General features: G+C 41.4%; 1 pseudogene; it reads right to left on the bottom strand.

The window, feature by feature from the left end:
• Positions 1-2,785: 2,785 nt before the first annotated feature.
• On the bottom strand, positions 2,786-7,124 carry LOC111821207 (uncharacterized; annotated as a pseudogene).
• Positions 7,125-16,183: the final 9,059 nt, after the last annotated feature.

Raw genomic sequence — 16,183 nt, 5'->3', positions numbered from 1 at the left:
ACTTTCTATTGAGTTGTCTAATTCTGAAATTTTATTGTTAATCTTCTGGATTTCTGATTGCTGTCTCTCTATGGATTCTTGCAGCCTGTTAAATTTATCATTATGGTCTTCTCTAATCTTTCTAATTTCGTCTATTGCATGTTCTGTGTTTTGCTTAATTTCCTTCCTAATATCTTAAAGAGTTCTGTATATTAATCTTTTGTATTCTGTCTCCGGTAATTCCAAGAAACTTTCTTCCTCTGGAAAAGTTCTAGATCCTTTATTTTGGGAGCTTACTGAAGCCATCATGGACTACCTCTTTATGTGATTTGATATTGACTGTTGTCTCTGAACCGTCAATAAGTTATTATATTTATTTATTTTATGTTTACTGTGTCCTAGCTTCTTGTTTTGTTTTGTTTTGATATGTCCAAATAGGCTGCTCGTGTGAGCTAGCCCAGTCACCAGCACCTTTGAAGCTCCAGTGTCCTGCCCCGAGGTGGCCAGACCTGCCACTAAGTATCTGAGCCCAGGAGTCTGCCCACTCCTCTGGTATGGATTCAGCTCAGGTGTCCAGGTAGTCGGCCACCAAGTGTGTGGTGCAGGTTCTCACCTACAGTTCTAGACAGCCATGGGTGATTGGTGTAGGCACAGGCATCCAGCTGCAGCAGGGGGACACAGGCTGAGGAAGGGAGAGGGCCGACAGCCACCCCCGAGTGTCCAGGAGGAAAGCATGTCCTTGTTCCCTAGGGTGCGTAGATGGGTGGGTTTTGCAGCCAGACTATGAGTACCCAATGCTGTTGGCTGTAAGGCTAGGGGGGCACCTCTTATTCTTGGGCCCCTGTAGCAGGTGGCTAGGTGGCGTGGGTAGAGCCACCCATCCTCAGGCCCCTGACATGGGTAAGTGAAGACCCTGCTTAATGGGCAGAGCAGTGTCAGATGTCACAAACCTGCCACTTCACAGCTGAAACAATTGAAGTTAGACTTGAGGTATATACCCTATTGTACTGCTGTAATGAGGGCCTACACTGTTGAAATGGGCCCACACAAGTCTCTGCAGGGGGAGAGGCACTCAAAGTCCGTGGATCCCTTATGTCTGTGCCTAGGCAAGGGAGCTGTGCCTACCCTGAGTTCCTGGCTTAGGGGAGCTGGCAGATTATTTTTTCCCCTGTTTGTTAATTTGTTCACTCTCCAAGGCTGGGGGAATGGCTAAGGTCACGTAACTGGTCCTACTTCCAGCCCAGGGGCCTCGGCAATTGCTGAAGCCGGTCCAGGACCCAGGGCAGAGCAGGGAGTGGGGAGGTAAATGGGAAAGAGTTTTTTCCCTAAGGGGGTTGTTGTTGATCCACACCGTAGGCCAGAGGCAAGTACTTATCTTTTGCCAATCAAGGGCTGCTTCTCACTAGTTCTGGATGGCTGAGTAAACTCTCTGCTGCTGGGTCTCTCCCAGTGCAGAAAATGCCTCCAGAGCGATGCTGCTTGCCTGCCTCACTGCTCACCTCCAAGCTGATCTGGGCTGAAGGGCTCAGGCTCTCGCTGGGTCAGGTCTGGCAACTCCTTGCTGCTTCCGAACCGTCTCTCCCTCCTCCTGCCACTCAGTCTGGTTCCTCAACTTTGCCTTTGACTTTCAGGGCTCCTAGATTGTGATATATAATTGATTCACTTGTTTTTTCTGGTCTGTGTTGTAAGAGGGAACACCGGAAGCATCTGACTACTCTGCCATCTTAACCCCGTCTCCAGCCATGGTATTTTCAATAGCCTCATATGCATGTGAAAGCTGGACAATGAATAAGGAAGACCAAACAAGAATTGAAACCTTTGATTGACAGTGTTGGCGAAGGATATTAAATATACTATGGACTGTTAGAACAATGAACAAATCTGTCTTGCAAGAAGTACGGCCAGAGTGCTTCTTAGAAGTGAGGATGATGAGACTTTGTCTCATGTACTTTGGACATGTTATCAGGAGGGACCAGTCCTATGACAAGGACATTGCTTAGGTTGAGTTCTCTAGATAAGTAAAACCAGTAAAGTGTATAACGATATATATAGAGATTTATATCAAAGAAATGGCTGAAGCGATTTTAGAGTCTGAAACGTCCCAAGTCTGTGGGTCAGGATAGAGACTTCTCCTGATTCACGTAGCTGCAGGGACTGGTGAACCCAAGATGGGCAGGTCAGACAGTAGGGTTCTTGCTCACAGGCTGCAAAGATCGACGAATCCCAAGATTGGCAGGCAACACAGCAGGTAAGCTGCTAACTCAAGTCCCAAGAACATGAGGGCAGACCAACAAGAGCCAGCTGCAGGATCCAGTGCGAGTAAAAGCCCATGAGCCTTGCCAGAAAGTATACTTATATTCAGTGCAGGCCACATCCCCAAGGAAACTCCCTTTCAATTGATTGGCTACAAACAGCAGATCCCATCATGTAGATGATCACATTATATCAAATCTCATTACGGAAGTGATCCCATCATCATATGACTGCCAAACTACATCATAACTGCCAAATCACTGAGAATCATGGCCCAGCCAAGTTGACACACAACCTTAATGATCACAGTCCACACCTGATCAACTTGGCACCTGTACACATCTCCTTAAACCATACATAATCTCTGAATAAAGACAATTATAAAATCATCCTTGTGCTTAACATGATAGAACGAACACACATACAACTGAATATGCACTAGTCCTGCTTACACCTTATATTTTATAAGTGAAGAAAACAAAAAATATTTGATGCACAATACAAGGCAGAAATACTCATGACAATTACAGTCCTTGTTTCTGCAACTGGAACGTGGTTGTAACTGGTATTTAGAACTATCTTTTTCCACCACACATTCTGTATTCCTTTTGCCCTCAGAAGGTAATGGTTCTTTGCCTGGTGGGGTGACCCAAACCTTCATTCCTGAAGGGTCTTGGCCATTAATAGTCATGTCAGAATTGGGTTGCTATAGTTTTCTATTGATGTTAATCACAGGGCATGGTAGTACTAACAGACATCCTAAGGAATCTCCTGCATTCCAGACATACTCTTTTTTACCTCCATTATGTAATGCCATTTCGATTTCCTCTTGGTAATCAGGATCAATTACACCAGCTAATATGGCAACACCCTTCTTCGCCTGTTGATCCAGAGGCATAAGAAGCCCAAAATGGCCAAGCGGCATTCTCAGATTCCAATTCAATGGAATCAGTGAAGTACATCCAGGTGGGAGCATTCCTCCCTTTGAGACTAAGACCTCTAGACCTGCAGAGCATGAGGTTGCAGAGATAAGCAAAAATTTTGTCAGCGAGTCACTAGGGGTAATAGTGAGTCGTTCCACTCCCATTTCCACCCCTTGATTTCTGGACCCATGAATCCTGGCTATGTGAGAAAAAAACACCATATATTGGATGCTGCTTTAGAGCATATACATCTTTCTGGAGAACCCTGCCTCAACCCTGCAAGGTATTGTTACCTAGCTGGCACCTTAATTGTGTCTTAGAAGGCAATTCCATCATTCTATCAAGCCAGCTGCTTCAGGATGATGAGGAACATGGTGAGACCAGTGAATTTCATGATCATGAGCCCATTGCTGCACTTCATTTGGTGTGAAGTGAGTCCCTTGATCTGAGGCAATGCTTTGTGGGATACCATGATGGTGGATAAGGTATTCTGTAAGTTCATGGATGGTAGTTTTGACAGAAGCATTGCATGCAGGGAAGGTAAATGTGTATCCAGAGTAAGTGTCTATTCCAGAAAGAACAAAATGCTGCCTTTTCCATGATGGAAGTGGTCTGATGCAATCAACTTGCCATCATGTTGCTGGCTGATCACCTCAAGGGATGATGCCCTATCGGGGACTGAGCATTGGTCTCTGCTGCTGGCAGATTGGGCACTCAGCAGTGGCTGTAGGCAAGTCTACCTTGGTGAGTGGAAGTCCATGTTGTTGAGCCCATACATCACCTCCATCTCTGCCATCAAGAGTCCATTGAGCAATGACAGGAGTGAACAGGGAAAGAGGGTGACTGGTTTCCAGAGAATACGTCAGCCTATCCACTTGACTGTTAAAATCCTCCTCTGTTGAGGTCACCCTTTGCTGAGTGTCTTAGTCATCTAGTGCTGCTCCAACAGAAATACCACGAGTGGATGGCTATAACAAAGAGAAGTTTACTCTCTCACAGTCCAGTAGGCTACGAGTCCAAATTCAGGGCATCAGCTCCAGGAGAAGGCTTTCTCTCTCTGTTGGCTCTGGAGAAAGGTCCTTGTAATGCATCAGTCTTTCCTTGGTCTGGGAGCTTCTCTGAGCATGAACCTCAGGTCCAAAGGACGCGCTCTGCTCCCGACACTGCTTTCTTGATGGTATGAGGCTCCCACCTGTCTCTGCTCGCTTCTCTCTTTTACATCTCAAAAGAGATTGCATTAAGACACTATCTAATCTTGTCAACCTCATCAGTATAACTTCATCACCGTGATAGAATTTACAACACATAAGGAGATCACATATAATCTCATCATAGTGATAGAGTTTGCAACACATAAGGAAATCACATCAGATTACACAATCATACAACACTGGGAATCATGACCCAGTCAAGCTGACAGATATTTCTGGGGGACATAACTCAATCCATGACAGTGAGCATTCACATGAGACAAAAATATCTTCACTTAATTGGCCCATTAAAAGAGGTATGTCCACATATCTCTTCCCCATACCTCCTTTTCTCCAATTTTCCAATCATGTGCCTTCCCAGTTCCTGACCATCCAGCCAAACTATTGGCCACAGCCCATGAATCAGTATGCAATCACACATCTGGCCTTTTGTCCTTCCAAGCAAAGTGAACAACAGGTGCAATTCTAGAAGTTCTGCCCTTAGGGAGGATTCCCCTTCACCATAGTCCTTCAGGGAGGTCCCAGAAAGGGGCTGTAGTGCTGCCACTGTTCACTTTCGAGTGGTGCCTGCATACTGCACAGAACCATCTGTAAACCAAGCACGAGTTTCTCTTCCTCAGTCAACTGATCATAAGGAACTCCCCATGAGGCCATAGGTGCAGACTGGGAGATGGAAAGTAATGTGACAGGAGTGGAGACCATGGGCATTTGGGCCACTTCCTTATGCAACTTACTCATGCCTTCAGGTTCTGCTCAGGCCGGATCTTGTATATACAACTTCCATTTAATGATGGAGTGTTACTGTTCATGTCCAACTTTATGACTCTGTGGGTCAGACAACACCCAGTTCATGATGGGCAGCTCAGGCTGCATGGTGACTTGGTGGTCCATAGTTAAGCATTCAGTCTCTACTAAGGCACAGTAAGAAGCCAAAAGCTGTTTCTAAAAGGAGAGTAGTTATCTGCAGAGGATGGCAGGGATTTGCTCCAAAATCCTAAGGGTCTGTGCCGTGATTCACCAATAAGGGCCTGCCAAAGACTCCAACCAGTATCTCTATCTGCCACTGACACTTCAAGCACCATTGGATCAGGCAGATCATATCGCCCAAGTGGCAGAGTGGCTTGCATAGCACCCTAAACTTGTTGCAGAGCCTTCTCTTGTTCTGGGCCCCACTCAAAACTAGCAGCTTTTTGAGTCACTTGATAAATAGGCTGGAGTAGCACACCTAAATAAGGAATATGTTGCCTCCAAAATCTAAAGAGGCCCACTAGACATTGTGCCTCCTTTTTAGCTGTTGGAGGAGCCAGAAGCCGTAACTTATCCTCGCTTTTGAAGGGATATCTTGACATGCTCCACACCACGATCCCCTAGAAATTTCACTGAGGTGGAAGGTGCCTGAATTTTTGTTGGATTAATTTCCCACCCTCTAGTATGCAAATGTTTTACAAGTAAGTCCAGAGTCATTGACACTTCTTCCTTACTAGGTCCAATCAGCATAATGTCATCAATATAATGGAACAGTGTGATGTCTTATGGAAAGGAAAGGCGATCAAGTTCCCTGCAGACTAAATTATGACATAGGGCTGAAGAGTTGATGTAGTTCTGAGGTTGGACAGTGAAGGTGTATTGCTGGACTTGTCACCTGAAGGCAAACTGCTTCTGGTGGTCCCTCAAAGCAGGTATGGAGAAAAAGGCATTATCCAGATCAGTAGCTGCATACGAGGTACAAGGAAATGTATTAATTTGCTCAAGCAATGAAACCACATCTGGAACAGCACCTGCAATTGGAGTCATCACCCGGTTAAGTTTTTGATAATCCACTGTCAACTCTCCAAGATCCATCTGTTTTTTTGCACAGGCCAAATAGGTGAGTCGAATGGGGATGTGATGGGAGTCACCACCCCTGCGTCCTTCAAGTCTCTGTGGTGGCAGTAATCTCTGCAATCCCTCCAAGAATGCAGTACTGCTTTTGGTTTACTATTTTCCTAGGTAGGGGCAGTTCTAATGACTTCCACTTGGCTTTTCCTACCATAACAGCCCTTAGTCCACTTGTCAGGGATCCAGTGTGAGGATTCTGCCAGTTCCTGAGTATATTTACTCCAACTATACATTTCTGGGGAAATCACTACAGAATGGGTTCAGGGACCCACTGGACCTACTTTGAGATAGACATAAGCCAAGACTCCATTAATAACCTGACCCCCATATGCCCTCACTCTGACTGGTGGGCCACAGTGATGCTTTGGGTCTCCTGGAATTAGTGTCAGTTCAGAGCCAGTATCCTGTAATCCCCCAAAAGTCTGATTATTTCCTTTCCCCCAGTGAAGAGTCACTCTAGTAAAAGGTCTGAGAGCCCTTTGGAGAAGGCTGAGAGAAAGAGTAACAGTATAAATTTTTGTCAGTGTAGTGAAGTCCCTCTTCAAGAGCACCCAGTCTCCCCTTCATTCAAGGGGTTGTGGGTCTGTAAACTCACTCAAGTCTGGGAATTGATTGAGGGGCCATGACTCTCTATTCTGGAGATTCAAGTTAGACTGCTGTTCCCTTGACCTAGAATTCATCCGCTTGTACAGATCAAGTAAATATTTAGTAGATTTCCTATCTATTTCACTCTTATGGACACCATGACTAAGTAGCCAATGCCATAAGTCCATACAAGTCAGACTATTCATATTACTGCTTTGAGTCCGCTGTCCATTATGATAACCACGCCCACCTTGTCTTTGTCGATTGAGTGCCAAGACTTGACCCCTACTATCATGGGGGTCCTATCAGCCCCATTGTAGTTAGGTGTCTTAATTCAGTTACGGCAGTTCCCACTGTCAAATCTGGCTTACATAAAATAGCAATCACACAGTCTTCAAGGATGATGAGGCACCCTTCTCAAATTTGTTCCTTATAGTTGTGGTAAAAGATGTGTCCTCTGGGCACTCCATGTGAGTCTAACCTGATAAATCCACTCTAGCATGCCAATTTCCCTAAACTTTGGATACCTTCTTCTACAGTATACCAAGGCAGGTCTGGTACTTCAACTTGATTTAGTGTAGCCACTGCGTAATCCATGCTTAAGAGACCTGATCAAAATATACTATTAGATCATTTCTTAACCCCTTGAGCTGAAATATTGAATGAAGAATCTGTGCTTAGTGGGCCCATATCTATAAACTCAGACTGATCCATCTTTATGTTCCTTGCACCATTATCCCACACCCTTAAGAGCCATTCCCACACATATTCCCCAGGTTTCTGTTTGTACATGTTAAAAAAGTCAAGCAGCTCTTTTGGAATGTAGCGTACCTCCTCCTGGGTCACACTTTGTACCTCACCTTTTGGGGCTCACTGGGACTTTAGTCTAGTTGTAGATTTAAAAGCCAAAATCAGTGGTGGGGATGTGTTTTGGGAACATTCAGCATTGTCTTGCTTAGGCGATGCCCCAGGCAATGACTCAGACAAAAAGGCTCTTTAGACACAGCTGGGTTAATCTCATTAGATAGAGGTGGAGGGGTAATTGTTTTACTGGGAAGGGTGTTTTAGCAGACATACATGGAGTTTCCATCTTCATGTGGGAGTGACAGGGCTGGTTCTGTTGGCGGGAGTGATTCAAAGGAATTTAGGGGCTCTGTGTCTCCAGCTTCCTAATTATCTGCCCATAGGTTCCCATCCTAAGTTTCAGTATGCCATTTTTTTCCCCAATCAATGCCCTCACTTTAACTTCAGACACCACTTGAGCTTGGAAATTGAGTTGGCATTGTAATTCAGCCACTCTTACGATAAGACTCTGGGTTTGGTTTTCAGCAATACCAGCTCTGTTTCTTCAAGAAATAAGGCTTTCTTTCAAGGCACAAATGGAAATTCTGAGGTCATTTATGTGGTGCTTGAGCTTTGAATTTGAAGGCCTGAGCTCATCTACTTTTTCACCACTTTGTTTACTGAAAGTAGGACCAACCAACCAGCTTCCTTATTCTTCTCGTTATGACAAATTCATAGAAAGCTATTGTAGAAAGCCTCACCTTTCACCAATACCTGATCTGTTGGTGGTGATATTTTGTGTATTTCTATTACGACCTCATGCCATGGATTAGCAGTGCCCTCTTTACTGCTGGAAGGAGAGTCATCAACATCTTTACAACTAACTAGACTTGAGAACCAGTTTAGAAAACAATTTTGTTTCTCTAGAACCACTCTGGGTACCAGATGTCTTAGGCTGGGTTCTCTAGAGAAACAAATCCAGTAAAGCATATAAATGCATATAAAGAGAGATTTATACCACAGAAGTAGTTCACATGATTGAAGAGGCTGAAACATTCCAAGTCCGTGGGTCAGGATAGAGTCTTCTCCTGATTCATGTAGCCCCAGGGTCTGGCAAACTCAAGATTGGCAGGTCAGACAGTAGGGTTCTTGCTCACAGGCTGCGAAGATTGACAAATCCCAAGATCAGCAGGCAAGACAGCAGGTAAGCTGCTAGCTCAAGTCCCAAGAACTGGATGTCAAACGAACCAGAGCCAGCTGCAGGATCCAGTGTGAGTAAAAGCCCATGAGCCTTGCCAGAAAGTATACTTATATTCACTGCAGGCCACACCCCCAAGGAAACTCCCTTTCAACTGGCTACTCATAGCAGATCCCATCATGTAGGTGATCACATTATATCAAATTTCATCATGGAAGTGACCACGTCATCATATGACTGCCAAACTACATCATAACTGGCAAACCACTGAGAATCATGGCCCAGCCAAGTTGACACACAACCTTAATGATCACAGACACCAGGCTTGGTAAAGTAGAGTGTAAGTGAAAAAGAGGAAGACCCTCAATGAGATGGATTGACATGGTGGCTACAACAATGGGCTCAAACAGCAACAACTCTGAGGATGGCACAGGACTGTTGTACATAGTGTCACTATGAGTCAGAACCGACTGGCCAGCACCTAACAAAAACAACAAACATCAACAACAACAATCTTCTTTGATGAAGTGTCTCTTCATGTCTTTTGCCCATTTTCTAACTGGATTCTTTGTATTTTTACTGTTGAGTTTTGAGAGTTCTTTAACATAGTCTAGATACAAGTCTTTGTTCAAATATGTGGTTTGCAAATATTTTTCCCAGTCTGTAGCTTGTCTTTTCTTTCTCTTAACAGGGAACAAAAGTTTTCAGTTTTGAAGGGCTTCATTTGTCAAATTTTCCCCTTATAGATCATGATTTTGGTGTCAAGTCTAAGAACTTCTTTCCGAGTCCTTTATCCCAAAGGTTTTCTCCTATTTTTCTAAATTTCTATAGGCTTACATTTTACATTTAAGTTTGTTATCCATTTAGAGTTAATTTTGTTTAAGGTGTGATATTTAGATGAAGGTTAATTTTTCTGCCCATGGATGTTCAATTGCTTCAGCATCTTTCCTTGAAAAAGACTATGCTTTTTCCGTTTAATTGATATTACATCTTTGTCAAAAATTAGTTGAACATATTTGTGTGGGTGTCCTTCTGAATTGTCTATTTTGTTCTATTGATTTATGTGTGTATCTCTCTGCCAACATCACACGACTTTACTTTAGCTATATGTTGCTTTTGTTAGTTGCCATCAAGTTTATTCCAACTCATGGTGACCCCATGTGTGTCAGAGCAGAACTGTGCTCCATAGGGTTTCCAAAGCTGTGACCTCTTGGAAGAGAATCACTAGGCCTGTTTTCCAAGGCACCTGTAGATGGGTTCAAACCACCAACCTCTTGGCTAGTAGTCTAGTGCTTGACTGTTTGTACCACCTAGGGACTCCTACTTTAGCTATATGCTGTTGTTGTTGTTAGGTGCTATTTAGTTGGTTCTGACTCATAGCAACCCTATGTACAACAGAATGAAACACTGCCTGGTCCTGTGCCATCCTCACAATATTTGCTATGTTTGAGCCCATTGTTGCAGCCACTGTGTCAGTGCACCTCATTAACAGACTTCCTCTTTTGCACTGACCCTCTACTTTACCAAGCATGATGTCCTTCTCCAGGGACTACTCTTTAGCTATATACCAAAAAACCCATTGCCATGGAGTCTATTCCAACTCATAGCATCCCTACAGGACAGAATAGAATGGTCCTATATGGTTTCCAAGGAGTGGTTGGTGGTTTTGGACTGCCAACCTTTTAGTTAACAGCCAAGTTCTTAACCACTGTACCACCAGGACTCCTTAGCTATATAGTAGGCCTTAATATTCAGTACAGTGATTCTTCCCCCTTCATTCTTTTTTGTTCAGGATTGCCTTTCCATATAAATTTAAGAATAAAATTTGTCTACAAAATCTTGTCTATGTCTAACAAAAAAAATCCTTGTTGAAATCATTTAATTTTTTAACAACTTTATTGATACATAATTGATATACAATAAAATTGCACATATTTAAAGTATACAATTTGACATATGTATGCTCTGGTGATGCAGTGGTTAAGAGCTCAGCTACTAACCAAAAGTTGGCAGTTCGAATCCACCAGCCACTCCTTGGAAACCCTATGGGGCAGTTCTACTCTGTCCTATAGGTTCTCTGTGAGTTGGAATCGACTTGACAGCAAAGGCTTTGGTTTGGTTTTGGTATACACCACCACAATTAAGATAATGAACATATCCATCACCCCTGAAAGTTTCCTCGTGCCCCTTTGTAATTCTTCCCAACTCAGCCCAGTCACCAGGCAACTACTGATCTGTTTTCTGTTATTATACATTAGTTTGCATTTCTTAGAATTTTACATAAATGGAATCACACAGTATGAACACTTTGTATAGCTTCTTTCACTTCAGCAAAATTATTTTGAGATTCATCCAAGTTGTAGCATCTATCAAGAGTTTATTCCTTTTTAATGCTGAATAGCATTCTATTGTATGGTGTATGGTTTTCTAGGGCTGCCACAACAAAATACCATAAACTGGGTGACTTACAACAGAAATTTATTGTCTCACAGTTCCGGAGGCTAGAAGCCCAAATCAGTGTGTCAGCCAGGCCACGCTCCCTCTGAAGTCTGTAGAGGAGGATCTTTTCTTGTCTCTTCAGCTTCTGGAAGCCCCAGGCATTCCTTGGCTTATATAAATGCATCTTCACATGGCCACTCTTTGTCTGTCTATATATCTTCTCTTCTAGAAGGACATCACTCAGATTAGGACCTGTTATGGATTGCATTGTGCCCCCCCTAAAATATGTTTTGTAAATCTTAACCCCTGTACCTGTGGATAAGGAGCCCTGGGGCACACTGGTTAAGCACTCATCTGCTAACCAAGAGGTCAGCAGTTCAACCCACCAGCCACTCTGTAAGAGAAAGATGTGGCAGTCTGCTTCCGTAGAGGTTACAGCCTTGGAAACCCTATGGGGCAATTCTACTCCGTCCTACAGGGTCGCTATGAGTTGGAATTGACTTGATGGCAATGGGTTTTATACCTGTGGATGCAATCCCATTTGGGAATTGGGTTTTCTTTGTTATGGTAATAAGGTCATATCAGTGTAGGGTGTGTCTTAAACCTAACCACTTTTGAGATATAAAATGAGCAAATCAGGCACAGGGGCAAGCAAGCACAAACGGGGAAAAATGTGTTGCTATGAGAGTATTGCGTTGGGAAATACTCCTTTTCAATTTTCTGGAAAACTTAGTATAGAATGTATATGGTTTCTTCCTTAAAGTTTTGTTAGAATTCAGCAGTGAAGCCATGTGGGGCGTAGTGCTTTCTTGGTAGGAATGTTTTTAACTACAAACTCAATTCCACTAATAGATTTAGAACAATTCAGTTATCTAATTTTCCTCTTATGAGCTTTGGTAGTTTGTGTTTTTCAAAGAATTTATCTATTTCATCTAAACTGTCAAGTTTATATGCATAGAATTGTTCATAATATTTAATTATCCTTTTAATATCTGCAGAATCTTCAGTGATGTCACCGCTTTCATTTCTGACATAAGTACAGCATGTCTTCTCTTTGTTTTCTTGGTCAGTCTGGCTAGAGGTTTATCAATTTTATTGATATTTTCAAAGGACTACCTTTTGGTTTCATTGATTTTTGTCTATTATTTCTCCATTTTTTATGCCACTGATTCTCACTCAGATTTTTATTATTATTTATTTTTCCCTTTTTCTGCTTACTTTGGGCTTAATTTATTCTTTTACTAGTTTCTTAAGGTGGAAGCTGAGATCATTGACTTTAAACCTTTGTTTTTTTCTAATATAGATGTTTTAGTTTTATAAATTTCCCCCTCCTCAATGCTTTAGTGACATCCCACAAATATTTTATGCTGTGTTTTCATTTTCATTCAGATATAAATATGTTCTAATTACCCTGTAGATTTCTTCTTTGACTCATGGGTTATTTAGAAATATGTTATTCAGTTTCCAAATATTTAGGAATTTTTCAGGTATCTTTCTATTATTGATTTCTAATTTAATTGCATTACATACTTTGTATGACTTGAACCCTTTTAATATTCTTAAAATTCTTAAAATTTTTTTATTATCCAGAATATGGACTATCTTGACAAATATTCTATGTAAACTTGAAAAAAATATGCATTCTTTTGTTGTTGGGTGGAGTGTTCCATAGATACCAATTAGGTCAAGTTGGTTGATAATGTTCAAATCTATATCATTATGATTTTCTACTTGTCCTGTCAAATATTAAGAGAGAGGCATTGAAATCCCCAACCAGAATTGTGAATTTGTCTATTTCTCCTTACAGTTCTATTAGGGTTTTTTTTTTTCTATCATTAAAAAAATAATGTCTTTTATTTTGTTGTTGAGAATGTACACAGCAGAACTTACACCAATTCAACAGTTTCTATCTGTACAATTCAGTGACATTGATTGAATTCTTGTATTTTGAGGTTCTTTTATTAGATGCTTTTAAGAATGTTGTTTCCTCTTGATGAATTGACCCTTTTATCATTATTAAATGAGCTTCTTTATTCCTAGTAATATCCTTTGCTCTGAAATCTACTTTGTCTGATATTAATATAGCCACTCCAGGTTCCTTTTGACTAGGGTTTCCATGGTATATTTTTCCCATCCTTTTGCTGTTAACCTATTTGTATCTTTATATTTAAGGTATGTTTTCGTAGGCAGCATATATAGTTGAGTCTTGGTTTTTTATTCAATTTAACAATCTCTGCTCTTTCACTGGGTTGTTAAGGTCTGTCTTAGTTTCTTAGCGCTGTTGTAACACAAATACCACAAGTGAGTGGCTTTAAAGAACAGAAATGTATTTTCTCACAGTTCAGGAGACTAGAAGCCCGAATTCAGGGCACAAGCTATAGGTGAAGGCTTGCTTTCTGTTGGCTCTGGGGGAAGATCCTTGTCCCTTTCAGCTCTGTAGACCTGGTGTTCTTTGGTTCCTTAGAGATCTTTACATGGCATCTATCTCCCCCCATTTGTGCTTGCTCCTGTGTCTACTCTGCTCTTTTAATAATTCAGAAATGATTAGGTTTAGGACATACCCTACAATGATGTGGCTTCATTAACATAACAGAGAAAATTATTCCCAAATGGGATTACATCCACAGGTATAGGGGTTAGGATTCTAACACATATTTAGGGGGGACACAATTCAATCCATAACATTCTACATTTTGGCCCTCCCAAATTTATATCTTTCCTATGTGCAAAACACATTCATCCTTTCACATCATCCCAAAAGTCTTATCTCATTCCAGCGTCAACTCTAAGTCCACAATCTCATTTTCTGAATCATCTAGATCAAGTATGACTCTGGGTGTGTTCTATCCTGGGGCAAACTTCTTTTCTGTCAGTGGACCTGTGAAACCTAGAATACAAGTTATTTGCTTCCAAAGTACAATGGTGAGACAGACACAAGGTAGATGTTTCAATTTCAAATGGTAGATATTGGAAGGAAAGAAGGGTTCATGGGTACCAAGAAAGTCCAAACTCTTTTTATTTTGCTTATTGGCTATAACTCCTTGTTTTGTTATTTTAATGGTTTCTGACTCCTCAGACATTGAAAGATAATAAAACAATACTATGAATAACTTTATGCCCATAAATTTGACTCCTTAGATGAAACAAACCAATCCTTTGACAGATACAAATTGCCAAAACCTACTCAAAATAACCTGAATAGTCAAATACCTGTTAGAGACATTTTATTTGTAATTAAAATCTTCCCAGGATCAGATGATTTCACTTGCAAATCTACCAAACATTTAAGGAAGAAATAATACTGATTGTACACAATCTCTTCCAGAAAATAGAAGAGGAGGAGCACTTCTCAACTCATTTTATGAGGCCGGTGTTACCCTAAAACCAAAGCCAGACAAAGACATTACATAGAAAGACTACTAGATTGTTTTTTTTTTCTCTTCCCTGTCATGGATTGAATTGTGTCCCCAAAAAATATCTGTCAACTTAACTAGGTCATGATTCCCAGTATTGTATGATTGTGTAATCTGATGTGATTTCCTTATGTGTTGTAAATTCTATCACTATGATGAGGTTATATGTGATCTGCTTATGTGTTGTAAATTCTGTCACTGTGATGAGGTTATGCTGATGAGGTTTACAAGATTAGATAGTGTCTTAATCCAATCTCTTTTGAGATATAAAAGAGAGAAGTGAACAGAGACACATGGGAACCTCATACCACCAAGGAAGTAGTGCCAGGAGCAGAGCGAATCCTTTGGACCTGAGGTTCCTGTGCAGAGATGCTACCAGACCAAAGGAAGACTGATGCATCACAAGGACCTTCCTCCAGAGCCAACAGAGAGAGAAAGCCTTCTCCTGGAGCTGATGCCCTGAATTTGGACTTGTAGCCTACTGGACTGTGAGAGAATAAACTTATCTTTTCTAAAACCTTCCACTTGTGGTATTTCTGTTGGAGCAGCACTAGATGACTAAGACATTCCCTTTCAGTACTTTAAAGATGGTGCCCCACTGTTTTCTTGCTTGCATTTTTATGATGAGAAGCCTGATCTCATTCTTGGTTCCTTTGAATGTGATATATCTTTTTTCCCCCTGGCTGCTGTTACCATTTTCCTCTGTGTGCAATTTGCTTATTTTTCCCCCTCTGGCTGCTTTAAATATTTTCTCTTTATCACTGGTTTTGAGCAATTTAATTTTGTTGTGCCTTGGTGTGGTTTTCTTAAGTTTGTTGAGCTTCTTAGATCTGTGGGTTTACATATTTTTTATCAAATATGGAAAATTTGGGCCATTATTCCTTCAAATATTTTTGCCCCCTCCTTCAGGGACTCCAGTTACACATGTATTGCATCGCTTGAGGTTGTTCCGCAGCTCACTGATAACTCTGTTCATTTTTTTTTATCTTCTTCTCTCGTGTGTTTTATTTTGTTTCGTTTCTATTGCCAAGCCTTCATGTGTACTGATCTTTTCTTCTGCAGAGTGTAATTGGTTGTTAACCTGATCCAGAGTATTTTTCATCTCACATACTATATTTTTCATCTCCAGAAGTTTGATTAGACTCTTTTTTATATCTTCTATGCCTCTAGTTCCACCATCCATCTGTCAGTTTGTCATACTACAGTGGCTTGCATGCTGGTATAATGCTAGAAGCTATGTCACCAGTATTTCAAATACCAGTAGGGTAACCCTTGGTGGACAAGTTTCAGCAGTGCTTCCAGACTAAGACAGACCAGGAAGAAAGGTCTGGCAATCTACTTTAGAAAACTAACCAGTCAAAACCCTATGAATCACAACAGAATATTATCTGGTATAGTCCTGGAAGATGAGCCTCATAGATTGGAAGGCACTCAAAATACTCAGTGGACACAATAATGGACTCAAGCATACCAATGATTGTGAAGATGATGCTAGACTGGGCAACGTTTTGTTCTGTTGTA

Source organism: Trichechus manatus, unplaced genomic scaffold (assembly GCF_000243295.1).
Source record: "Trichechus manatus latirostris isolate Lorelei unplaced genomic scaffold, TriManLat1.0 scaffold00070, whole genome shotgun sequence".
In the NCBI taxonomy this organism is placed as follows: domain Eukaryota; kingdom Metazoa; phylum Chordata; class Mammalia; order Sirenia; family Trichechidae; genus Trichechus; species Trichechus manatus.
This window is presented reverse-complemented; position numbering and strand designations above follow the sequence as displayed.